Source organism: Dipodomys merriami, unplaced genomic scaffold (genome assembly GCF_024711535.1).
Source record: "Dipodomys merriami isolate MVZ:Mamm:240054 unplaced genomic scaffold, mDipMer1.0.p SCAF_12, whole genome shotgun sequence".
Lineage (NCBI taxonomy): Eukaryota > Metazoa > Chordata > Mammalia > Rodentia > Heteromyidae > Dipodomys > Dipodomys merriami.
Genome location: NW_027202493.1, coordinates 19,764,379 through 19,791,592, shown reverse-complemented (window position 1 = coordinate 19,791,592; position 27,214 = coordinate 19,764,379). Strand labels below are relative to the sequence as shown.

General features: G+C 38.1%; 1 pseudogene; it reads left to right on the top strand.

The window, feature by feature from the left end:
* The first annotated feature begins 18,152 nt into the window (after positions 1 to 18,152).
* LOC138823028 (actin-related protein 2/3 complex subunit 1A pseudogene) lies at positions 18,153 to 19,220 on the top strand (annotated as a pseudogene).
* Positions 19,221 to 27,214: the final 7,994 nt, after the last annotated feature.

The window sequence follows — 27,214 nt, the reverse complement described above, 5'->3', positions numbered from 1 at the left end:
TTTGTTATACAACACTGTCAAAGATATGCAGAAACAAGAGCATTTAAGAAACTAAACTATGTTACTTGGAGTAAAGTTTGATAAGGGACTGTCTTGCCAAACAGAAAATCAACAGGTATTCAAATATTTCTTCTGCCCTGGCTCTCTTCTCTCCTCCTAGACTGTTAGACTGCCATTGTCTCACACATCTTGCATATAGTAGATACAACATTATATATTTCATTTTCTGAGGTTTTAGTTACCTGCAGATGGCATATTAAATAGAAAACTCCAGATCACACAGTTAATAAAGTTACGTTACATGGTGTTCTGAGTTGCTTGATGTCATCTTGGGTCATCACATTGTCCATTTCTAACTCGAGTCATCCCTTTGTCCAGCACATCTGTTCAGTCTCTGCTGGCTTCCTAAACATCATCCAAAGGGCATCTCAGTTATCAGAACATCAGCTGCAGAATCACAGTGTAAAATTTTATTCATGATTTGCTACCATTCTTAGTTTCAGACATTTACTGTGGTTCTTGGCACATATTCTCATGGATAGAGATGGATGTTACACCCTGTTTTCATTGTTACCTTTCTCTCTTTTTATGGAAATTTCTGTGGATTTCAGATTTACTATTTCTTCACCTGAGTGGAGTCTACAAATAATCACATTGAAGGCCAATCTTCATGTCTCTTCTGTTTGCAATTTCTAGTTTCCACTGAATTTTTTTTCCTTATCTTCACCACTCCACTGAAATTACCTGCCTGGTAAATGCTGTCTACTTGTTCCATTAACAACCATAAATATATGAACCATTGTTATTAAATTCTTTGTCAGATATTCCATGATTTGCCCCTTACAGAGTTCAGTTTGGTGGGTTGTTCATTTTCTTTGGAGAGTCTAATTGGTCTTGATGTTGGTATACTTTATTTTTAAGGATATAGTTAGACACCTCTAGGAACATATAAAGTGAGAAAATTATTTTAATGCTTGGATAAGGACATACTCTTCTTGAAGGCCTTAGCGTGAATGTTTGAGCCAATGTAATTAGGATGAGCTAGATTGGATTTGCTCTGCTACAGTCACCTGAGATTTAAGCTTCCTCTGGAGATAGTTTGTGTTTACAGCGGCAGCTAGTTTTGTCACAGCACGTTTAACCCCATGTCTTTTCTACCCTCTTGAGACAAGTTTTATGCTCAGCCTCAATATTTTTCCTATATGTTAGATCTGGCTACAGCTCCAACATACTCAGTAAATACACAAGTAATGGTGGAAGGTAGAAAAGGTAGCTAAAATTAGCCTGGAAAAGATAAATGTATGCATTTCAACCCATCTTTCCCATCTAGAAAATTGCTTTAGGTTTAAGAGAAGAGAAAGACTGTGCATAACTATCAAACAATCCCCATCATGGTGGTGTTTTGGTGGTCATGTTCACAGGCACTACTCACAAGTAGTCTAATAGCTCATTGTTTTAGGATTGTTCAGATGGAGATTTGTCACCCTAAGTATCATTGCTGCCCAGTAGCCAATAACTGTCTCCTGTCACAAGATACTTTATGGTCCATTATGCCCTTATTGGATTCCAAGATGGCTGTTCAGAGCAAAGGATACATATAGGAAATAGAGATGTAGATACCTAGACTTTGGAAATTTTAAAACATTGAATATTTTCAGGACAAAATGAGCGGCAAGGGGGTTTTTGTTTGTTTATTTTGGGATTTTTATTATTTTATTTTATTTTATTTTTAGCAAACCTGATTTCTGTCTTCCCAGGGAGCTATTCCTCAGAGTGTACTCTCTCACAGTCACATGTTGCTAGAAGCTTGCTAGCCTGTCCACAAGTTTGTATAAAATTTGCAACATCTGTTGCTTTGAGCAAGCCCACCTGAGGTAGATGCCAAACTCATGTATGGAGGGCAGAGGGAATCATTTTTGTTTCCCCACCTGCGGTCTTCCCCATCCCTAACATACGAAAGGCTCTTGTTACAGAAAGTTAATAGGAGAAAGGATTACAGTGAAACTCCTCAGTCTTCAGATGCTATTGATCAGTTTGTTCTATAAAGCACTTTCTAGAATTCCTCTGATCTTTTCAAGTCCCAGGTCAGATTCATGTAGACAAATTCTGCGCAACATACACTTCACTATATTTGTGGCCTTCACAGTCTCTGCCCTATTTCAACAGTCTTCATCATTTTAGCAAGTGCCTTAGCTGAAAGCATTGAGGAGATGACATGTGACTCTAGTAAGGACATGTCTGGCACGTCATTTCTCCAGCACTTGCCTCTGTTGCCATGGATTTTATAACAGTTGGTTCATCTCTGGTAGGTTCCAGAAAGTATGTCCACTTGCTGCTTACTTACACTTCTCTTGTTCTTACAGTTTGGGAAGGGACAGCTATTTCCACACTCAAGACCCTACGTGAAATCATTCAGCAGGTAAAGCCAAAATAAAGCATTACCAGGTTGCTGATTTATTCATGTTAGAAAACATAGTCTCATATACTTGTTTTTTAAATGTAATTTTACTGTAGAGGTGATGTACCGAGGGACTACAGTTACATACATAAGGCAATGAGTACATTTCGTCGGTACTCATTCTTATGTACATTTCCCACATTTTTCTCCCACTTTCCCCACCAACCCCCCTCCCAACCCAAGTGGTACAGTTCATTTCCAACATAATGTGAGTATCGCTGTTGCATTGGTTCACCCTTTGTCCTTTGTCTCACCAGTGTGTTATTCCCCTTCCCTTTCCCAAATCAGATAAATATATATACAGGATACAGGTTAGCAAAATAAAAAAACGGCGACAACAGCAGATAAATCAAAGGAATAAAGTGGGGAAAAAGAAATAAACTCACACGGTACATTAAAAACAACAACAAAGAAAACTTCTTGATTCCATATCTTGGAGTCCATTTTGATTAGCATAATTTTGTACGGTCATATGTACATAGCTATTGAGCTATTGTGATCATCTGCTAGGACTAACCTAGACATATACTAATTATTTCAAATGAGGGATACCATGGAGCCTATGTTTCTTTGGGTCTAGCTTACTTCACATGATATGATTTTTACCAAAAAAGAATGTCATTCTTTCTGATGGAAGCATAGAATTCCAGTATGGATATATACCACATTTTCTTGATCCATTCATCTACTGAGGGGAATCTGGGTTGGTTCTATATCTTGGCTATGATAAATAATGCTACTCCAGCACAACTATGTTATATATATATATATATATATATATATATATATATATATATATTTATTTATTTATTTATTTATTATATCAGATTCAATCTATCTTGCAAAAATTCAGAATAAAATCATTTCCTTATGAAGTTAGTAACCTATAGGTTGAATGCTCAAGGTTTTGTGTATTGTGGACTAAAATTAGACAAAGTATGTTTTTGGTTCTTTGCTAATTGTCCTGTATACAATGAGTTTTGTCTTTATGGACTGCAGGATCAGATGGAATTTTCATTAATAATTGAAGCATATTTCATGTTACAAGTGCCATGTGAATTGGGGTAACATATCTGCTTTCACAAAGTTCTTATCTCTATTTAAGCTGAGTTTCATAACTCAGATTAAGATGGGGATTTCTAACCAATATTTGTGAGCAAAAGTGAAAGGAAAGATCAACAGTTTCAGCCTAATTATAAAACCTCATGTTGCCCATCATGTTTTTACCTGTAAGACTGATCATCCTGTTCCATTTATTAATGAGATATTTGTGGTCAGCAGACCTCTCAGTGATCATATGTCAAGCTTCAAGCTCTGAAGTCAGGCTGAGAGGAATGGGGTTTCTGGGGATGCATCTAATTTCTTGTCCCAAAGGAGCACACATGGCATCCTGATAATCTCACTGTCTCCTTTGTACCAAACACACTGTGGGCTCTTTTCTTTCCACCTGCATCTATTTCCTCATTCCTATTACATTTCTTGTTCCATCTTCTCTTTTGTAACTATCTCTTGATCTTCACTGTTTCTGACCTGACACGGCACTTATTTCCTCAAATGCATTCTATGACACTTGATTATATCCTGTCTTGCATCTTTCTCCAAATACTTCATGGATCATGTCTTTCCAAAATTACTACATTCCCTAGAGGAGGAGGCACGTCAGTCTTGTTTTGTCTTCAAGCTCCCTTGTAAGTCATCGGACAGATAGAAAGCAGGTGGCAAATACTGACTTGAAAGAGTTTGAGTTTCTTTACTTGAAAGAGAAAAAGGAGGGAAAGTTGGAACAGAGGAGAAGAGAGGAAGGGAGAAGGGAGAAGGAGGGAAGAGAAATGGAGATGAAAAGATAGGAATGGAGAAGTAATTGGGGAAGGAAGAGAACAGGAAGTATCACTATAAGTGTTCGTGTCCTGCAGTCATATTAAAACTTAGATGACATTAAATACTATTAAGAGATAACCTATAAGAGGTGATTAGGTTATCAAAACTCTGCCATCATTATGGAATTTAATACCATTGATTTCTCTGTCTCTGCCTCTTTGCCTTTTTCTCTCTCTGCCTCTCTCTCTCTTTTCTGTCTCACTGATCTTCCACAGTATGATGTTATGATGCAGCCATAGACCTTGTGCAGATAATGGAATCTTGCTATAGACTTTCCAGCCAGAGATGGGCATTTCTGTTCATTATAAATAACCTGATTTATGGTATTCTCTTTTATCAACACAAAAAAACAGGCAACTATGACATGAAAAATAATGAAAAGCACCTGCTGACCACCAGCACTTTAGAACTAGAGCAAATTGGCTGAAATACCTATCAGATTACCTCTGAGTTGAGTGCTCCAGAGTTACCTGTCTGCCATTCTGTTTCCCAGGCATCAAGGCTGTCACTGATCATTACTGACCCCATCTTCAAGTTGTCTCTTTCTCCTTTTTTCCCTCTGTCATTGCAGACATTCCACCTTCTTGCAGAAGAACTGCCATACTTTTATTCCCATTTGAAATCACTCTCCTTTTGATGCTATGGATGCCTTTCCCAGAATTCAGGGAGCTGAGCACTCTAAGATCAATTCATGAAGTATAATTCCATTGCGGGGAATTAGCAGGCTTTGTAAAGCACTTTGTTGGTGATTGTGTTTTACCAGTGGACAGTAACAGTGACTCATAAATGACATGATGAAGCAGTTTGGAATGACAAAAGTGACATCTGTAGCAGACCCCCCCCCACTCAGCTGTCAATGTTATCTCTGGGATGTTCTTTTTTTTATTGTGGAAGTACTGTACAGAGGGGTTACAATTACCTCTGGGATGTTCTTGTGGCTACACTGGGTCCCTGATAAGTCTGTCTGTAACACAGCACACTAGTTATCTGGATTGTTGCTTCATGTTTCAATCAGGAGATTATGAGACAGCTTGTTCTGAAGATACACAAGCTGATGACAGCTTTTGCCACTCTTCTTCCAGTGAACATATGTTACCATAATAGAGGATTTGCATATTATAAATTGCTACATGACCTCCAGCTTTTGCATGTTCATAATTGTTTCTATCACAATTGTCACAGCAAAATGTCTCAAAATGGCTTGTGGGGTACCCAGCATGCACATTTATTTTTGTTGTGTGTGTGTGTCTGTGTTTTTTATTTTGATGCAAGGTAAGAGTCAAGATGTACTCTCTTTTTTAAAACTAACCTTTAAGTCGTGATACAATGGAGTTGCCATTTAACAAAACAGTTTGTGAATACATTATACTTTGATCAATATCACCACCTTGAACATTCTCACCCATCCCTCAACTACTCACCTCTTCCCTTTTCTTAATTTTGTAGAACATACATTGGATTCTTGTCTGCATTTTCTCCCACATGCACAGTTTTGTCTTACACTTATCCCCGATTCTTGTAAAACGCCAGGTGAGACTTCAGTCTAAAGCGTTGGACAAGTAACAATCACTATTGAATGATAATTCTGTCTTTTTTCCCTTTTCTTTTTTAGTTTTATATAAGGCTAATGAATATGCAGCTAGACTTTGTATGCACACACACATATACATAAATTCATACATATAATTCATATATGTTCATATGTGTGTGAGCATGGCTTCAACTTACTAGCCAGGACATTCAAACCAAGAATATCATCCCTTTGGTTCCAGGCAGAAAAGCAAAGCAGAAGAATATCTATCAATCTAAACGGCTGAACTACCCAGTTTTAGCTATCAGATTTCTGGATCTAGTGATTTCTATTAAGGATGACAAATTTGGTCAGCTGAAATTAGGTTTCATTTATGCCGATTGAAAAGAATAAAATCAAAAATTGCTTGTAATATGTTTGATCAGTTTTAAATTCAACCACAATTACAAAATGGTATCTTTAACAGAAATTTTAAAAGTCATTTTATTATGCTATTTTAATTAACACCCCAAACAAATATGCCTATGTAAAACATTAAAGTATACAATTAAATATAACTCTTTCCCCTGAACAAAATGTTAGCAAGCCCAACCTGTGAAATCTATAACATATGGCGTTTTTGAGTGGCTACATTAGTCAGCATGTAAAAGTAATTTATGATTTCCATTAAAATGGCTTGCAATTTACTTGTTTGACACTAATATCCACATCCAGAAAATTTCAAGCCCAGGGAATAAATTATCATTATGTAAAAACCAACCCTTCTGGCTGTAGTCACTGCTGGTATTTCCATCTTCACTGGGTACCTAGGGTAACCCAAGAGCTTTGACTTCTCTTAAGCATATCTACTTCTTCTTGATGAGGCTAGTACCTCCTCATGAAACATCTCTCTCACACACACACCCTCTCTCTTTCTTTCCCTTCTCCTTCCTCTCTTTCTCTGTTGTCTTTCACCTCCTTCCCTATGTAAAAATTAATTTACACAGTTGGGCTCATTGTATATGGCTAAGCACATTGTTTCATTCACTTTTAACGATACACTAAAGCTATTCTTTCATTTCTATAAATGCTATGCTATTCCATTCCCTTAATCTGCAGGATAGTTGCGTGAAACACACATTTACATTTTAAAAGTAATACACACACGTCATAAATAGAACAATGCAAAGTGGTATAAGGGTAAAAGGGAAAGCACTAAACTTTCACTGCCACTGATGCTTTTCAGAGACATCAATTTCAAAGGTTTTACCTTTTTACGGCTGTTAGCTCTTCAATGGAAACAATTACACTTGATCATTTGTTTCTACATTTGTCAAACTTATGTTCTATCTATTCACTTTTAATCATACTCTTGTGAATGATGAGAAATCTAATATAGTCTCTTCAGCCTCTGGAATGTGCTACTTTCATTATTATTGTTATTATGGCTGTTATTACTACTTGTAAATGTAGTGCTTTTATGATTTTTCATAACCCACTTGAATTTCTGGTGTGGATTTATCAATTTGTTCAGAAAACTTAAAAGTTAGGACAAGTTTAGTTATTATTAGAGATGACCTTCAAATCTTTATCATTTAGATTATTGTCCAGTGTTTATATTGAATAGTTTTTCTAAAGAGTATTTTTTCAGTTTAGCTAGCAAGATCAAACAGAAAGCCCACAGATTAGGAGAAGATCTTCACTAGCCATACAATGAACAAGGGTCTCATATCTAAATTATACTAGGAACTCAAAAAATTAAATCCCCCAGCAACAAATCCTCAAAGAAACAACTACCCGATAAATAAGTGGGCTAAAGACTTAAAGAGAGACTTCTCTGAAGAAGAAAGAAGGATGGCCAATAGACACATGAAGAAATGCTCAACCGCCCTAGCCATAAAGGAAATGCAAATCAAAACAACATTGAGATTCCACCTCACCCCAGTTAGAATGGCTATAATCAAGAACTCTAACAACAACAGATGCTGGAGGGGATGTGGACAGAAGGGAACCTTACTGCATTGTTGGTGGGAGTGTAAGCTTGTTCAACCACTTTGGAAAGCAGTATGGAAGTTTCTCAAAAGATTCCATAGAGAGCTCCCCTATGACCCAGCAATCCCACTTTTGAGTGTTTACCCAAATGATCACAAACAATGCCATACTAAGGCTACCAGAACAACTATTTTTATCACAGCTTTATACCATAGCTAAGATATGGAACCATCCCAGATGCCTCCATCAGAAAGAATGCCTCCATCAGAAAGAATGACATTGCCCCATTTGTTAGGAAATGGAAAGACTTGGAAAAAATTATATTAAGTGAAGTAAACCAGACCCAAAGAAACATAAGTCCCATGGTTTCCTCCCCCACCTTTTTTTGAGGCAGAAAAAGAAGTTTATTTACTGAACTGCTGCTGCCCCTCTGCCATGCATGGTGGAGAGGCATAACTGAAAAGGGAAGGGGCGACCCACCCCCTGGGCCAGGACTTATCTAGGCCAGGGACAGGAAGAGGTGTGGCCACACTGGATCCGGTTGTGACCTCAAGGCCTGGGACCCTCCTATGGTCAGATGGGAGGCATGTGACCAGAGGTGGACCAGGATGTGACCTAGCAGGAGAGGAAGGTGACTGCTTCCAGGTCTGCCAGTTACCTAGGTAAGAGATACTGGGCAGAAACTTAGCCAAGAGGTAGGGAGGTGTCCCTGTGCAGACCTTACATTCCAGCCTTTTGATAAGTGTGAAAAAGGGTGAAGATTCTCTCTAGCCACTTCCTGCTGACAAGGGGCATCGACACAGAGTAAAAGGCCAGAATGTGTCCCCCTCCCAGAAAAGGCAGTGAGCAGAAGTTGTCCCTAGGTAGGCGTGAACCATTAGGTGGAGTCTGGAGGAGGCAAGTCTCTTGGATTAAGTCTGGAAAAGTCTCATGAGGCATTGAGGGGCTGGACAAAAAGAAATATGGGAGAGCAAACAAATGGCAAGAGGAAGGGCTTAGAGCTGAAAATTAAATTAGATGACTTGGCTAGAATGGCTAGTTCTTATCTCCTGCATTTCAGGCTGTCCTGAAGTTGGTAGAAATGTCCCCAGCTACTTCTGACATCTGGCGACTAGGTAGGGAGAACATCAGGTAACAAAGGCAATAATGTAAATTCCTGTCCAGTTAAAAGGTAGACTGGTATGCACATTAGAGGGGTAAGGCTTCTCACTTCTATTGACCTCCCAGCTCTGGTTAATTTTTAAAGGGCAGGCACAAAGTGGCTGATGTGACATCATCTTCTCTTACTCCTCTCCACATTCCCTAGTTCTCCAGACTGGCTTAGTCTAGGTGCTTGTTACTGGAATCCATGGTTTCCCTTATTTGCAACAACCTGTACATGTGTAGGACAACTAGAAAAGGCCAAAAGCTATGTACATATGACTATATAAGATTATGTTAAGTGAAATGAACCCCAAGATAGGGACACAAATATCTTTTTTCTTTCTTGCTATTGTTTCTAACCTATTTAGAATGCATTATGTGATTTTTTTTTTGTTTCTTCGTATGTTCTTCCCCCACAGTATAATCCCTGTTTTCACTGTATTTGATGTTGGTGCCCTGCATCTTATATATACACTTCTCTAATTCGGGGAGGGAAATGGAAAAAAACAAAATGCTTAAATAAGGATACAGATTGACCCATTGTAACAATGAGATGTACAAAACAGTGTATTGAAAATGAACTTTACAACTTCAGCAGGGGAGGATGTGTGGGGGGGTGAGAGGTATAATTGTGGAAGTGGGAGGGAAGAGGTGGTAGGGGGAAAGCAAAGGAGGAAGTAACAATGCTCAATAGGAAATGTACTCATTACCTTGCTCACAGAACTGTAACCCATCTGTACAGTATTTTTACAATAAAAAACATACAAAAAAAGACAAAAAATTATTTTTTTGTTTTTCTATTTTTTAAATCAAATTTCTGAAAGTTCATGTAATTTCTCCAGGAATCATCTTTGTTTCTTCAAAGTCCTTTTTCTATGAAAGACATATCTTTCTTGAACTTATTTTTTTTTTTAATTTCTATTAAGCCAGACACTGGTGGCTCATGCCTGTAATCCTAGCTACTCAGGAGGCTGAGATCTGAGGATTGTGGTTCAAAGCCAGCCCAGGCAGGAAAGTCCATGAGATTCTGATCTCCAATAAACCACTAGAAAAACAGAAGTGGTACTGTGGCTCAAGTGGTAGAGTGCTAGCCTTGAGCTGAAGAGCTGTGGGACAGTGGCTGGGCCCAGAGTTCAAGCCCCACTACCAACAACAAAAAAAGTTTCTATTTTTTACATGATTTATCTTATATCTATTTGCATGCTTATAACTTTTTGAATTTTCACAATTCTTAATATTTTTTAACAATCCTTAGTTTTTCTACTAATTTTGTGTTCTTATTTTCTAGATAGACTTCTGAAATGTCCTTTTCAATTGTTTCTGTAAATTTAGAATTTAAAAATAACTTTAGATTTCAATTTTTCTGACTTGATACTCTATTGTTTAAAATAGCATTTTCTTTTTAAAAATGTTATCTTTTAGTAGCTCAAATGCCTTTCCATTTGAAACAAAATAGTTTATGAATATAATATATCTTAATCAATGTCACACCTTTCAACATTCTCAGTCATCCCTTCCCTACCCCTCCTTCCCTCACTCTTCTTAATTTTGTAGGATAAAACAGTCTATGAATTGCACACTTTAAGACAATGCATGTGATTCTTTAATTTTCCTGATTTTTCTGGATTTAGTTGTTCGACAGTTCTCTTGTGAGTGATATTCAGAGCTACATTTTTTCTAGAATATCTGTTAATTTTTATAGCTATAACTGCACAAGGATGATTTAAAATGTTTGTTTAGTAGTTGTGGCTTGTGTTACTTCCTCTATGTTCGAAAAGATACATTTCCTAGGTAAGCCACCCCTTTGAGTGGGAGAATAATCTGGAAACAGACAAATTAAAGATTTCCCAGTGCAGACTGGCTAGAGAATACTCTCCATGAGATTTCTCATAAAGGCACATGTTAGACACAAACAAAAACATTTATTGAAGGTTTCTGTCAAGATCAGCTTTCGTGGTGATAGAAAAGAATAGAATGGGATACATAGAGAAGGTAGGCCATAATATATTCAACACCTCGGCCATTCCCACAGGGAGTTCTGAACCTAGACAGGCCCCTTGCTGAATAGTTGACCAAATAGGATGTGTCATTATGCCAGTCATTGAAGAAGGTTGGCTGCTTGGAGGAAAGGATCTCACCAGTGTATTTCTTCATCCCAACATGATTTCTCAAAGTCTGGAAAAATGAGATTTTATCCTGGGTAGCACTGGAGCACTAGGAGAATGACTCCTTTCTTTCTGAAGGGACTGGGTTACAACATCACATCCACAACAGCTTTCAGGCCATGTGTTGCTTCCACGTTGCATGGGATGGAAGGTTTTGATCTTAAGTGAAACTTTCCTCTTCTAATTCTCCTGAGGAGATGGGATACTCTGTCAGGCTGCTTCTTCCTTAGGCCCATTTGCCTCCCCAGGTACCATCTAAACAGGTACCACCTCCCTTTGCAGAAAAGATCTGGACTTCCTTCTGAGGTTCCAAATGATGCATACCAACCATACCTTTTTTCAAGCCTAGTTTGCTTGCTAGCCTGGCACGCTATCATTTAAACCAAGCATTCATCCAAACTTTTTGCTGGTTATGTTGGAGATAGAGTCTTGAGGATATTCTGTCTGAGCTGATTTGAAGCTCAATACTCTGATCTTAGCTTGCAGACTAGCAAAGGTTTCAGGTATGAGCACTGGATGCCGCCTGACAGATGCATATTTTGTTGTGACGACTGGGCGTATGGCTTTATATTTTTTCTCTAAAGAGAAATCTCATCTATTTCATCTGTTCTTTTCCTTGGAGGTTTCAAAAGTCTAGATTTCTCTTAATTTTTTGACCTTGTTTTCATTTTCTGCATCATTATGACATTTATCCTTTCACCTCTATTGTCTTTGCTTTAAGGCCTTATCTTGATTGCTAATAACAAGTAAGCTAAGTAAGTAGAAGGGATATTGGTTCAGGCTTCAGGCAGAAATCCTAAGTCTGCAACCTATTATCTATGTGATTTAAGACTAATTGTATGTTTGTTCTGAGACCCAGGTTCTTTTTAAAATGGCCATAATAATATGACTGAATACACATAAAACAGTGCTAATAAGTTATTTTAAAGTAAGTTGACAAGATATTTTTTCTTCTTTTATTTTATATATATTTTTTGTATTCTCATGAAAAAATACACCATTAACACATTAATAGAGCTCCAAATCCATCAGAAAATCAGGCTGCAAAATATGTTAAAGATTCAAGCGAAGCCTAATATATTTTTAAAGTGATTTCAATTATGGCAGCTTAGGCAGTGATGCATATAATATTATCATCGCTGAGTGTTGCCCTGAGATTGTTAAAAATGTCATGTGACAGCATTTTACAGCACATCCTTCTTGCTTAACACCTTTGATTTCGATGATGTTTTATGTTTTCATCTCTAGGAAATTGACTAATATAAAGATAAACTACTTATCACGTCAAATAAGAGGTCAATCACAGAATACTATAAGACATATTAAATTCAATTATAGTGACACAGCTGTGGTTGCCTGGCATGAAAGACATATCATAAGATTAGGCCTTATATGTGCCAGAATTGACTTTGTATTAAGTCAACCACTTTATCCTTTGATGTCTGTGATCCCAGCCATAAAACTATAGCAGCCTTATCCCCTGTATTTGTTCCTTAGGGCTGCCATAAAACATTCACTCAAACTGTCTGGTTTAAATAATGTAGATGTATCCTCTCACATATATGTTCAGTGCCAAAGTACTGCTGTCATTGTTTCCTGAACGCATTGAAGGGCAGTTTGTGCCACCTCTCTTGCCTAGCTTTGGCTTGAAAATGCATAATTGCAGTATCTGCCTTGTTCTACACATTAGTGCCCTCCCTCTGGTAAGACTATCTTACCAGATTTTACCTGCTTCTCTCTTCTCTGTGTGCTTATACCCTAAACCTCTCATTTTATACAGACAGCACATGCTCAATTAGGGCATGTCATAATTCATTTTGACAGAACTTTGGGTTCTCAAAGGAAAGTGTAAAGTAAGTTCACTTTTGAATAGGTATATTTTGAGGTTCTGATTATAAATGTAGATGTGTTTGTTTTTTTCTTTTTCTCTTTTTCTTTTGTGTTTTTTTCCTCCTCTTCCTCTTCTGCCTTTTCCTCCTCTTCTCTTTCTCCTCCTTTTTAAAAAATGTTTTTTTATTGTGAAAATACTGTACAGAGGGGTTACAATCACATGAGCAAGGTAATGAGTACATTTCTTATCAAGGCTTTATCTTTGGAGAAACTTATGTAAAGATCATTTTTTGCTCTTTGAGAAGTTGGCTAATTCTGGCAGTCACTTGATAACAGGAGCAGCTCAAACATAAATTTTTTAAAATTAAAAATTTACTATGACACTAAGAAACACTATCTTGCCTAAAATTCAGGGTTCTTGCTCTACTTTTGTCTGTCTGTTCATTTTCGATGGGAAGTCTGAACAGATTTTAATGTAAAACTCAGTTTAGAGAAAGCAGGGACAAGGTAAACTACTTATAGATCACAGCTCTTAACTCTTCTTTCTAAATTTTTCTTTCATGTCCTCAGATGATATTTTCTCTTCTTATGATTTTTGTTTGTTTTTCTTTCTCTCTTTTTTTTCTGTCTTGAGGCAAAAGCTCAGCGTAGCCCAGACTGTCCTCCTGACTCAGCCCCCTGCCTACTGGGATTACAGGAATATGCTATCACACAATGTCTCCTTTTCTCAGGTGTATCCTATTTCCTATTCCTCAAACAATGCTAACTTAAGGAACAAATTTCTAAAAAGCTCTCCCACAAATGAGACAAAACTATGAAGTTTTCCCTTCATTCTTCTCAGAGAGTGCTGGTGGTATGACAGGCAAGCGGTTCCCTTTCAGTGTAGTTATGGAAAAAGAATATTGTCTCTTTGATAGTTTCCATTCTGCCCAGTGTTCCCTGGGCAGAATATTTGATTACAAAAGCAGGAGACTTGATTTCTCCTCCAACCTTTACATTGATTGCTAGTTTTGCCTGAGGCCTTTATACTTATGAATGTAAAAAAATTAAGTGGGATTAGAGATGTAGCTTACTGGTGAAGTGATGGATTGCCTAGCATGTATTATCTTCACTATTGCAAAAATTATTTTAATATGTCTTAATCTTGAGTGGAGTAACAGTTGCCATTTTCTGTATAATAGTATTTTGACATAGGCTTCATATATATTTGTGTGGGTGTATACACATATAGATAGCTACGTAGATATATAAATATAGTATATATAGATACATATATAAGCATACTAAGTATGCAAATATATCCTAGCATGCACATACTATATATGAATATTATGTATATATATATATATATATTTCTTGAGAATCCTAGCATGCCTATATTTAATAGTATATCCTTATGGGCTTTAAGTATTGTTTTATTAATCATAGCAATTTCCAGCATTGATTTTCCTGGGATCCTAGTTTGAGGAGCATTGGAAGTGTTTCTTGTCTTGTTAGCTATCTCATGAGGACCACAATTTTTTCCTCTCCCTCCAGCCATCCACTGGCAGCAGGCAAGCTGTCTTTGTTTAGTACAAATGTTCTCTCCTCAAGTTGCGTAAGCTGCAAAGCAGAGCAGTATTGGGAGGAGGTGAGGGAAGAACCTGCCTTTCTCTCCCGTGGTTCCCCTGTCAGCCCCAATCAAGGTGGCTGAAAGGAAGTCAGGCAGAGTCCAGGGAACAGCTGCTCTTGGTTTTGACTTGGCACCTTCCATTCCATTAGACTTTACTTCAGATATCTGTTAGGCTAAATATGGCTTGTTATATATAGTTCATACTGCATCTTGCTACTGAATGCAACAGTCTTCTGAGGTGGTGGGATCTAGAGGTGGGAATTATGTCATGGACACTAGGTTAATGTAGTTCCTATGTAATGTAGGATAAAAATAACGAAACTCTCTTGTGGTTATTGAAAAGGGAGACTAGTACCCCAGGATCTCTTGCTGGCACATATTCTTCTCCTCTGCACACATTCTTCTATCCTTCTATTCTTTTACACCAATAGGAAAGAACAGTCAATACTTTCACCCTGAGTTTGGACTTCCAGAGCCACAAGGTTCTAACATGTCTAATTTGCTTTTGAGACAGGGACTCACTACATTTTTGCTCAGGTTGACCTTTAACAATAATCCTCCTAACCAATGCCTCCCAAGTAATTGGGATTACAGGCATTAGCCACTTGCCAACTCATCTACATTAGCTGGATGTTAATAAAACCCCGGCAAATTAGACTCTGGTCAATGAATTTCTCCTAAGAAAAACAAAAAGTGGCATATATTAGAATGTTTTCTTTATCTTTTCCCCACTGGGAATAAGAAGGTATTCCTCTTCCATATATCCTGAAAGAACCTTGTCTACCACCAAGACATACAACTTACAAAACTGTGTAATTGGATTTTTAGAAATTTTGATACTCATACCTATACACATACCTATTATACAGCATTAATTCAGTTCACGTTTTCTTTCTCTGAAGTAGATCCTGCAATGTTTTTTGCTCCATGGTGCTGTGATTTTTTTAATCTGCTTGCTCTCTCTAGTTTTAGAACAGTGTTTTAATCTATAATCTTATTTCTCTTTCATATTTAAGCAAAGATGTCAATCTTTATTTTTTTGGTATTTTTCTTGTTAGGATGGAACAATAACTTCCACATTCTTGATATGGAACCAAGAAGTAGGCAAATTTCAAAGATTCATTTATTTTAGTATTTCTATTGATTTGATTTTATGTTCAAGCTTTCTTTTTAAATGTGTGTGTGTGTGTGTGTGTGTGTGTGTGTGTGTGTGTGTGTGTTCATAAGAATCAGCACATGCTCTAACAGAACCCCGTTACAATTATAGTCTTCAGGAAATTTAGTGTTGATATATCTAATCTGCTCTATTAATTCATTTCCCATTGCTTTAACAAAGTATGTAGAATTAATTTGAAAAGGAAAAGATTTACTTAATAGTTTGAAGCCGTAAGAGGAAGATCCTAGTTTCCTCTCAGCCCTGATGAAGCTCTCATGGGAGATAACAGAAGATTGTGTGATGAGGGAGTCAAGGCAAGACACCAAAACCAGCGTGAAGAATGCCCATCTCATCTTGCTCTTTACAGAAATTCTTTCCTGAGAGCTCTCACAAGAGCTACGTTAATTCCTTTCTCAGGTGATGTCTTCAAGGACATGTCAGTAGGCTCCACTTCTTTTTTTTTTTGGTCCGGTCATGGGGCCTGAACTCTGGGCCTGGGCGCTGTCCCTCAGCTCTTCAGCTCAAGGCTAGTGCTCTACCACTTGAGCCACAGCGCCACTTGCAGTTTTTTTTCTTTTTGCTTATGTGGTGCTAAGGCCTCATGCATGCAAGGCAAGCGCTCTACCACTGAGCCACCTTTCCAACCTGGCTCCACTTCTTAAATATTCTACTGGGATCCAAGTTTCCAACCTGTGAACCTTTGCAGACATCTACAAACAATACCACATAAAATCACTTTTCCAATTTTGTCAAAAGATCTGCCAATGTAATTTATAGCATTTTCCCCTTTGTCACAGAATCTAATCAGACATCAGATATTATAATTCATTTTCTTGCCTACATCTTCTTTTGTCTAGAATAATCTAGATTTCTACAAGATTCATTGTCTTCAATGATCTTGGTTTTGTATAACAAAGTATTCCTAAGTGTTTGTCCAGAGTTTTCCACAATTAGATTCAGTTTATGAATTCCTAGGTTTGTTACATGTAGGGAATTCGTAATTTCCCTTACTTTGTTACTCTATCAACATGCTTTGTCACTCTATCAACATGCTTTCCTATTTCTACTTTATAAATATATTTTCCTACCCAACTATTAAATATCCTGTGTGAAGATACTTTAAGCTCCTGTAAACATCTTATTTTTCATTGAAATAGTGTCCTGGATTTAATATCTATTTATGATTTGTTCTGCACTAATCTCTATTACAATAGACAGAAAAAGTATTTTCTATCTCCAGCACTTTTAACCACATCTATTATTTAGTATTCAACAAGCTAAATGCTGAGTTTTAAATCATTTTGTGTTGTTGGACCTGAATTTCACACACACACACACACACACACATACACACACACACACACACACCTACACACACAAGTAAGCATGCATGCAAAGACACATAGATATTTAAGAGGCATATATGTAAAGTGAGATGTACACATACATGTATGCACAATAATACTTTTCATTATTGTTATACGTAATATCTTCTTTGTTTTATATTGCTTGTGTGAAAACCTTAAAACATTCTTCTTAGCAAATCACCCTAATTTCAGCAAATGTTAATAATGAAATTCTGGTGGTTTGTATTCTTAAGATACCATTCATTGTTTTAAAGTTAATATAAAAACAGCTATGGCACTGAGTTATTGGTAGAAACTATTAAAACTGCAATTCACCTGTCACTGGTACTAAACACAGATGACAAAGAATTCTTCTCTGCTCTATTCCATGAGAGAAACAAACATGACTAGTATTTAGTGGGCTGTTGCATTAAAACACAACACTTGAAGTTATAGAAAAAATAAATCAACATTATTTTTTCATAGTTATTACCTGATTTGCATTGAAGCTACCTGAACTAATTTAAAGGCTGATTTTAACATTAAATCTGCACCAGGAGAGACAAAAAATACCATTAACATAAAATAAGCATTTCAAGGACTTAGAAATTCACTAACCCCTGTATTTTTGGTTGATGATGTGTGGATTTGCCCTCTAACTTTTTCTTGCTTTAAAAAAATGTTTCTTTAGTCATTAAATTAATATTACAAAGAAAGTGCTTAGTTCTACTTAATTCTGTTGTATGCTTTGTCCTCTGACAGCTAAATGTCTACCAGGATATAAAGCATTAGGTATTTGGCTTCTCTTCCTTAACTCCTACCACTCCACACAACCTCCTGGTCATAAAAAAAAGGATTTGCCAAGAGGGAAAAGAGAAAATAGAGCCTTTCCTTTCATGAACCATATTAATTTGATACCATAACTGTTTGATGGCCAAAGAAAGAGAACTTGGTAAAAGGTTATTAAAATTGTTTTATAAATATCTAACTAGGCCGGAGCCTGTTCTCGTGGACTGACCAGAGTCTGTGAATCTTCCACCCCGAGCCCCGGAAGCACCCCAACCCCAGCTTTCTGTTCTTAGAAAATACTGAGAATCATGTCTCTGCACCAGGTCTTACTCGAGCCCATCACCTGTCATGCCTGGAACAGGGATGGAACCCAGATCGCCCTTAGCACCAGTAATCATGAGCTGCACGTCTACAAGAAGAACGGGGTCAGTGGGTGAAGGCTCAAGAGCTGAAGGAGCACAGAGGGCACATCACAGGCATTGACTGGGCTCCAAAGTGTGACCGCATCGTCCCTCGCGGGGCAGACCGCCATGCCTATGTCTGGAGCCAAAAAGACGGTATGTGGAAGCCCACATTGGTGATCTTGAGGATTAATCGTGCAGCCACATTTGTGGTCACCCCTAGAGAACAAATGTGCTGTGGGCAGTGGAGCCCGACTCATTTCCATTTACTTGGAGTCTGAAAATGACTGGTGGATGAGCAAGTACATTAAGAAGCCAGTCCGCTCCACGGACCTCAGCCTGGACTGGCATCCCAACAACATCTTGCTGGCTGCAGGGTTATGTGACTTCAAATACAGAGTGTTTTCTGCCTTACATTAAAGAAGTGGATGAAAAACCGGCCAGTACACCCTGGGGCAGCAAGATGCCTTTTGGTCAGCTGATGTCAGAGTTTGGTGGCAGTGGTACTGGTGGCTGGGTCCATGGGGTCAGCTTCTCCGCCATTGGGAACCGTCTTGCCTGGGTCAGCCACTACAGCACTGTGTCTATTGCCGATGCCTCAAAGAGTGTGCAGGTCTAGCGTTGTAGCTGCTGGCCACGAATGCTGCCCCATGTTGTTTAAGTAGGACAACCGTGGCTGCCTGACTTTCGTCTCCAAGCTGGACATCCCCAAACAGAGCATCCAGCACAACATGTCAGCCATGGAGCGCTTCCACAACATGGACAAGAGGGCCACCACTGAGGACCGCCACGCTGCCCTGGAGACACTACACTAGAACAGCCTCACCCAAGTGTCTATCTATGAGGTCAACAAGCAAGATTGTCGCATATCGCTGGAGCCATGACCATTTGGGATTTCAAGACCTTGCAAGCCTCCATCCAGGGCCTCCAGATAATATGAAGTGTGGGCGCCAGTGCCAGCTGCGCAAGGACCCGAGGACCCTGCCCGCCGCGGGCATGAGGATGAGGACGGCCACCGCATGCAGCCTCAGTTGCGTGTGTGTCTGTGTGTGCGTGTGTCTGTGTCTGTGTGTGAGCTCAGCCTTGGTGGATGTGGTGGTTGTAATGGCAGCAGTGAGTTTTTCATCTTGTTTCGTGTTTGCTATTTCATTCCATTCTTGACCAAAGCTTCTTTTAGTTTATTATGGAAACGTCACAAACATCACACTAAAGAAAGGGGAGGAAGTATGTACATTGTCTGCTAGAAAATGAAATAAACATCCTTAATGTGCAAAAACAAATATGCCACTAAACACTTGAGCAGAATTTCTGGGAGTTATACAGTTGCACACAAATATATATATATATTGCAAATAATTTTTTTTTGTCGGTGGTGGGGCTTGAACTCTGGGCCTGAACGCTGTCCCTCAGTTCTTCAGCTCAAGGGTACCACTCTACTACTTGAGCTACAGTGCCATTTCCGGTTTTCTGGTGGTTTAATGGAGAGAAGAGTTTCACGGACTTTCCTGCCCGGGCTGGCTTTGAACCACAATCCTCAGATCTCAGCCTCCTGAGAAGCTAGGATTACAAGTATGAGCCACTGGTGCCTGACATAATTGTGTCTTAAAAGGAGAAATGAATGTTACTTTATTTATTTATTTTTTTAAATTTTATTTTATTTTATTTGTGAACATACTGTACAGAGGAGTTACAATTACATGGGCAGGATAATGCGTACATTTCTTACCAAGCATTGCAGCCTCCTCCTTTGTTTACCCTTCACATCCCTTCCCAGCCTCCCCCCTCACCCCCATCCCAATCCTTCTCCTTCCCCTCCTTCCCCTCCCTTCCTCCCCCCCCCCCACACCGACATTGTAAAGCTCGTTTTGGACATGACAACTTGTACTTCTCATTGTTGCAACAGGTCCACCTGTATCCTTAAACAACTGGTTTTTCCCCTCTCCTCCACAAGTTATACTGACATCAAATATAGTGAGAGCAGGGGTTATAGTGTGGGGGAGAGACATACAAAGCAACAAAGAGATAATCTTATAAATGCTTTAGAAACACATGCATGAAAGAAAAAAACATTAAAATACACATCTAAGGGTTCATTTTCCTGACATCACATTATCTGACCTTTTCCGCTTGACTCATACATATACTAGATATTACAAATAAACTTCTCTGAAGAAGAAAGAAGGATGGCCAATAGACACATGAAGAAATGTTCAACATCCCTAGCCATAAAAGAAATGCAAATCAAAACAACATTGAGATATCACCTCACTCCAGTTAGAACGGCAAAAATCAAGAACTCTAACAACAACAGATGCTGGAGGGGATGTGGACAGAAAGGAACTTTACTTCATTGTTGGTGGGAATGTAAACTTGTTCAACCACTTTGGAAAGCAGTATGGAGGTTCCTCAAAAGACTTCACATAGAACTCCCCTATGACCCAGCAATCCCACTTTTGGGCATTTACCCAAATGTTTACAAACAAGACCACACTAAAGCTACCAGCACAACTATGTTTATTGCAGCATTATTTACCATAGCTAAGATATGGAACCAACCCAGATGCCCCTCAGTAGATGAATGGATCAAGAAAATGTGGTATATATACACAATGGAATTCTATGCCTTCATCAGAAAGAATGACATTTCCCCATTTGTTAGGAAATGGAAAAACTTGGAAAAAATTATATTAAGTGAAGTAAGCCAGGCCCAAAGAAACATAGGTCCCATGGTTTCCCTTATTTGAATGTTACTTTAAAAGCAAGAGGAGAGATTTGAGTCCTTGCTAAAGAGCAGCAAGATATCTGAATCTAGTATTATCAGACTGGAAGAGCTAAGACAATGGTGATGTGTAGTGTTTGTCTTCATGAAAAAAGAACCTGCATGCTCTTTCCTCAGTCCAGCAAGCAGTAGAAAAGTATTCCAGCTGCCTGCAGTGACTTGTGGGAAGTTGGTGGAGGTTGCAAGGACTCTAAAGATGTACTTGGACTTCAACAAGGCAACCAAGTCCATATTCTCTAGCTGGCCTCAATTTTCACACTGGAAAGCTGTTTTTGTCCTTTATGCTTATAAGAGTTAGGGTAAGAGTTTGCCTTTTATAGCTACTGGGAAACTCAATGAGTGTTCTTAATGGAATGTATTACAGTGTCTTTAAAACCTGTTTCCATTTCTCAGCTTGTTGCTCTCTCCTTGTAGAAGTCGCTAAGGGCAAAAGAGTGGCACTTGGTTCATTGAACTTATGTTCTCACTGAACACAGCCTTCAGAGTTTTGAAACAATAGCATGGGACATATTGACGGAAACAATGTAGATTTGTGTTTTACAAAGAGCAAAGACTTGGAGAGCTTTGAAGATTGGAAGAGTGGAGGGCAGTGCCGCATAAACAGGTCTTTAGTAAGGCATGCATACCTTAGAGGCCAAGACAAGAAAAGCATCTCTCTGACCTGCCCAATACTCAAGGAAGAAATTGTTCTGTATGATAATAGTGAGATAGTGGCTCACTTCTGTAATCCTAGCTACTCAGGAGGCTGAGATCTGAGGATTGTGGTTCAAAGCCAGCCAGGGCAGAAAAATCTCCATGAGACTCTTATCCCCAATTAACCATTCAACCAGAAGTGGAGCTACTGCTCAAAGTGGTAGAGCTCTAGCCTTGAGCAAAAGAGCACAGGCACAGAGCCCAGGCCCTAAGTTCAAGCTCCACATGGGCAAAAATAAAAATATAATAATAATAATAATAATAGAAAATGGTCTCTGCATGTCATGGTGGCATGCTGAACTGTGTTTTATTGTTGCTTGTCTCTGGAAAGAACACTTGTTTTTTACATAAGTGAGTCTGCACATTGTTTGTACTTTGGATGTGTCTTTTTGTTTGTATTTTGTTTTGACTTTTCCTCAGTTGCCTACGAAGTTTTGGAAACCAGGGTCTGAGATAAGGGTTGGCTTAAATATTGCTGGCCTAGGTCCTCATAATGATGCTAAACTTAATTTTAGGGAGGTCTCTATCATGGACACATTAGCTTGGACCCCTAGTTCCTCTACTCCACCAACAATGATATTCTTACAAAGGCTATTCCCTGATAAAGCAACATTGGACTTCCATTTCTTGCATATCTTCATGAGATATGGCTGTCAAACAAAGAAAAGGCAAACCAAGAGACTGACTCGGAGGGGTTCTGCCTCAAACAAGTGACAGATAACTCCTCAGGACTGTGCAAACTGTAGTTTGTACAGGCAATTGAGGACTTAGAAATACTAGAATATAACTTTGCCAGGCACCAATGGCTCACACCTGTAATCTAGCTACTCAGGAGGCTGAGATTTGAGTATCAAGGTTTGAATCCAGTCTAGGCAAAAAATATCTATGAGACTCTTATCTCCATTAGTTAACAAAAAGCTAGAAGTTGAGCTATGCTTCAAATGGTAGTGGTTCACCCTTAAACACAAAAGCTAATTGATAGTGCTCCAGCCATGATTTCAAGCCCCAATACTGATATAAAAGCAGAAAAATACAACCATGACTGTGAATATGATCTTGTTTGCATATTGATGAAGGCAGAGTTCTTGCTTTGTTTTTTTTTTGTTTTTTGTTTTTATTTGGGTAACTGCTTAGAGTCCTTTTAAAAGGTAAATGTTTGGTCAATGTTAGGACTGCATGAAACAATCCATCTAAAACCCTGATCACATGTCAACATTAGCCATGCATATGTGGTTTTTAAATAGCTTAACAATTTATTTGGGGGCTATAATTCCAATGAAGAATATACATGATGAATCATCTTGAAAATCAAAACATCTAGGATTAGAAGCAGAATATAGAGAACAGAAATGAGTACATCATTGTCATTATTGATTGATATGTGTGACACATTAGATAATTGGAAGTAGGTGGTTAGAGGATAAGAAAAAAGTTAATGGATAAGTTAGAAGATATGACAAAGTTGAAACAATAAATTGTATTTGTGATCTTTGGTTCTTCTTGCCAGTTATGTTCACCATTAGTTTCTGAAAAAAAGTTAAAACTTTTACACTAAAACAAATCCAGTGAGAAGATAAAAATCTCCATCCATGATAATCTTTGATATATCTTGGTCAGAACTTAACACTGCAGTCAAAAACCTCGATACCTCTCCAGAGATTTGGCCCCTTAAGGAAGGGCAGGGGCCATGGTGAAGCTGATGCTTATGGCAACTGAGGTGATGTTGACAGGCTATTTGAAGGGGATTGGCTGGCAGTCCACTGCTAGGCCTAATTTAAAGGGACAGAAGTCATTAGTTTGTCATGCTGTTCTCTTTGTACCAATAAAACTTACATTTGCCTTTTTGTGCAAGCCTCTGTACTGTGTAATTCAGTGTTGGCTGTCAAGAGAGCCTTAGGTTACTGAAAATTGACATGTGCACATTTTGGCAGCATAAATATCAGACAGTTGCATGTGGTTCTCTGAAGGTTAATCAAGTCAAGCTGTTCTCCAAGCTGCACCTTAGTCCAGGTTCTGACTAAGAAAGGCCAGCTGCTGATACACAACTGCAACCCAGAAAGTCCATACCATTTGTTGTCTAATAAGAACTATCATAAATGTAATTCCAATAGGAAATTGAAGGGATACACTCATGTTTAACTGAATCCAAGGTTTTGAAATTCGATTACAAAGCAATCAAGCAAATCTTCTGATCTGCTGGGATGCAATCTAGCAGTCTGCTGGTGAATTACTGCCTTTTGATGAAGTAAATTTATCTAGAAACAACCAATTCTACCGTTTATGGACTTGCAAAGCTCTTGTGTAACTTCTGTGAATCACCATAAACCTATATTTCTTCAGCCCATTTTGCCTAACCCTGGGCCTCTGGGTTCTGCTTTGTGTAATCTAACTGTAATTTTTTTAAGTTACCACCACAAATTTCTCAGTAAGCATTATCTGATAGTAACATTCTCTTCCAAAAACTGTAAAGCATACATTGTACATAACCTGCCATCCAATGTCCTTCCTTTCCTTCCATTCACACACCCTCTTAACAATACTAATAATACAAATAATTAAGCAACCCCTTTTCAAATCTGAGAGTTTATTTTGGGTCTGTCTTGTCTTTTCTGTGACTACTTAAAATGTTTCACACAATCAAGTATCATAGTCTTCCTAAGAATTGGGAAGACTTCAATTGTGAAACAATGTTTCTGCTCCTTTTTATATATAAAACAATTTATATTCATTTATTATTTAATGCATTGCAGAATTCTTTTGTGTATATGATCTATTTATTTCAACAAGTCTATGGTGGAAGGTATTTACAGCCTCCAATTAATAGTAAAGAAAATAAAATTGAAGGAATTGAAACCATTGCTTAAAATAGCCCATTCAACCAGGCTTAGGTGGCTCAAGCCCGAAATCCTCGTTACTGAGGTCGACATCTCAGAATCATAGTTTAAAGCCAGCCCAGGCAATTAATTCAATTAATTAGCAAAAATTTAGAACTTGAAGCATGGATGAAGTGGTAAAACATCAGCTATTGTAGAAAAAGCTGGAAAACTAGGTTGGGTGTCATGTTTCGTCTTCAAAATTCCCATCTTTTTCTATGTACAACTCTGCCTCTTACTTTCTCATGACCATTACACAAATATTTGCCACATTATTTGGGTACAAATCAACTAGTTATATGGTCCCTTTTTATGTGATCGCATTCTTTTCAATTCATCCTATCAAAAGATGTGCCATTGAATTTAAGCTGCTTTTTTTTTGTTTGTTTTTGTGTTTGTTTTTGCTGGTCCTGGAGCTTGAGCTCTGGGTCTGGTTGCTGTCTCTGAACTTCTTTTGTTCTCAAGAAGAGCACCCTACCACTTGAGCCTTTCAGCCACTTCAGGCTTTTTTTTGTGTAGTTTATTAGAGATAAAAGTCTCATGGAGTTTCCTGCTTGGGCTGGCTTCAAACCACCATTGTCAGATCTCAGCCATTCTTTTAATTTTAGAAATTATCTGTAAGATTGCATGGCTTTACACCCCCAATTCCTGTGCTCTTGGAATGTTTCTGAGAGATTATAAAGAAGCCCAGAATGAAAGATCACAAGGAGGAGAGAGGTCCAACTGTCCCAGCCATTCTAGTCATCCATGTAAGGCTCAGAAATGGGAAGGTCATTTCCAGACATTCTTCCCACCTGCCATGCTGTCTGCAAGCTTGAGCTGCTGGAGCAGCTCCTGGTGAGACACAGCTCCTGAAAAAGACACATCCAGTTGACCTTCAGAATCAGTGAAAATAAAATTTAGTTATGGGCATAGGTCGTTACACAGAAACAGATAACTGATAACAGCAAGAAAAGCATTATTGTGGGCATGCATAGGTGTATTTTAAACTCAAAAAAGTATTTAATATTGATGCAGGCTGGGAAGGTGGCTCAGTGGTAGACGCTTGCCTTGCACACATGAGGCCCTGGGTTTGATTCCTAAGCACCTCATAAGCAGAAACGCCAGAAGTGGCACTGTGATATGTATATTCAAGAATGACTAGTTTTGCTTCCTGATCACATGATGAGATCCAAAAGAACATATTTTTCTATTATTAAAAACCACAAATAAATTTAGACTGAATCGTATTTCAGTTGCATTGCAAAAATTTACTTAACGTATTTATAAGGTACCACGTAATTTGTTGTTGCTTTGTATGTCCCTCTCCTACAGTATAACCCCTATTTTCATTGTATTTGATGTTGGTAAGTTGGGGAGAGGAAGGGAAAAAACAAATTGTTTAAACAGAGATTCAGGTGGACCCATTGCAACAATGAGATGTACAAGACGCTATGTCGAAAAATGAACTTTACAATTTAGGCAGGGTCTGGGGTGGGGGTGGAGGGGAGTGTAGATGTGGAGATGGGAGGGAAGGGATGGTAGGAGAAAAACAAAGGAGGAGACAACAATGCTTGATAAGAAATGTACTCATTACCTTGCTCATGTAACTGTAACTCCTCCTCTGTACGGTATTCTCACAATAAAAAAACTTACTAAATTTGCTAGAAAATGTTTTTGATTCTTTTTTTTTTTACTATGCCTTACTATAACCATCCTATTAGCCTGAATTGAGCACACTATTTTAGAGATCAAAACCAATAAAGAAATAGTTGGAAAATGGAGTTTTTCTTGTCTAGAAAGCGTAAGCTGTGTGGAGGTAACTGGTTCCAGTGTGATTTGAAGCCTGTCCAACTTGGGTTCAAATTATGGGCCTTGCATGCACTACCTTTGTGATCTTTGGCAAATAGCTTAACTTCTCTGAAGCTTAATTTTCCTGGGTGTAAAGTCATTTGTATAATACCAGACAGAAGTGATACATATTTCAAACCCCAATACTTGTATCATTTTAACAGTGCCCAAATCCAATCTTGTGGCTAGGAGCATAACAGAGAAAACTTTCTGATTTATAGAGATGTCCATTAATTCTCTTCTTTTTTCAAAGTAAGTAGCAATATTGATTTTTAAAATAATATTAATTTATTTTGTTTCTAATCATTGGGTTTATTACATCTTACTTTACTTCCCACTACCTTGTGATTTGCTTATAATTCAGGTCTTTAAGCAAAAGAGCTCAGCCCCTTAAAAAATCTAGGAAAAGGATTATCTAATAGAACAGTTTGAATGGGAGAAAATGGCCATCATTAAAGAATCAGATGGATGGCAAAAAATAGGAGCATACTTAAGGAGACCAAAAATCAGGCTTTAAAAAGAAAAGAAAATATTGGTATGGCTCAAATGGTAGAGCACCATCACGATAAAGAAAAACAATACCATCTTGACCACTAAGTCCCAGTAATGGGAAAAAATTACATAAAGAAATTTCATTCATACTCTTAATCTGTTCTTAAATTGCCACTTTGTGTGTTTTTTTTACATTTACATTATCACCTTTCTAAAAGTTGTAAATAAACTCAAGCTCGTGCCTGTACTCCTCAAACCGAGCTGTGA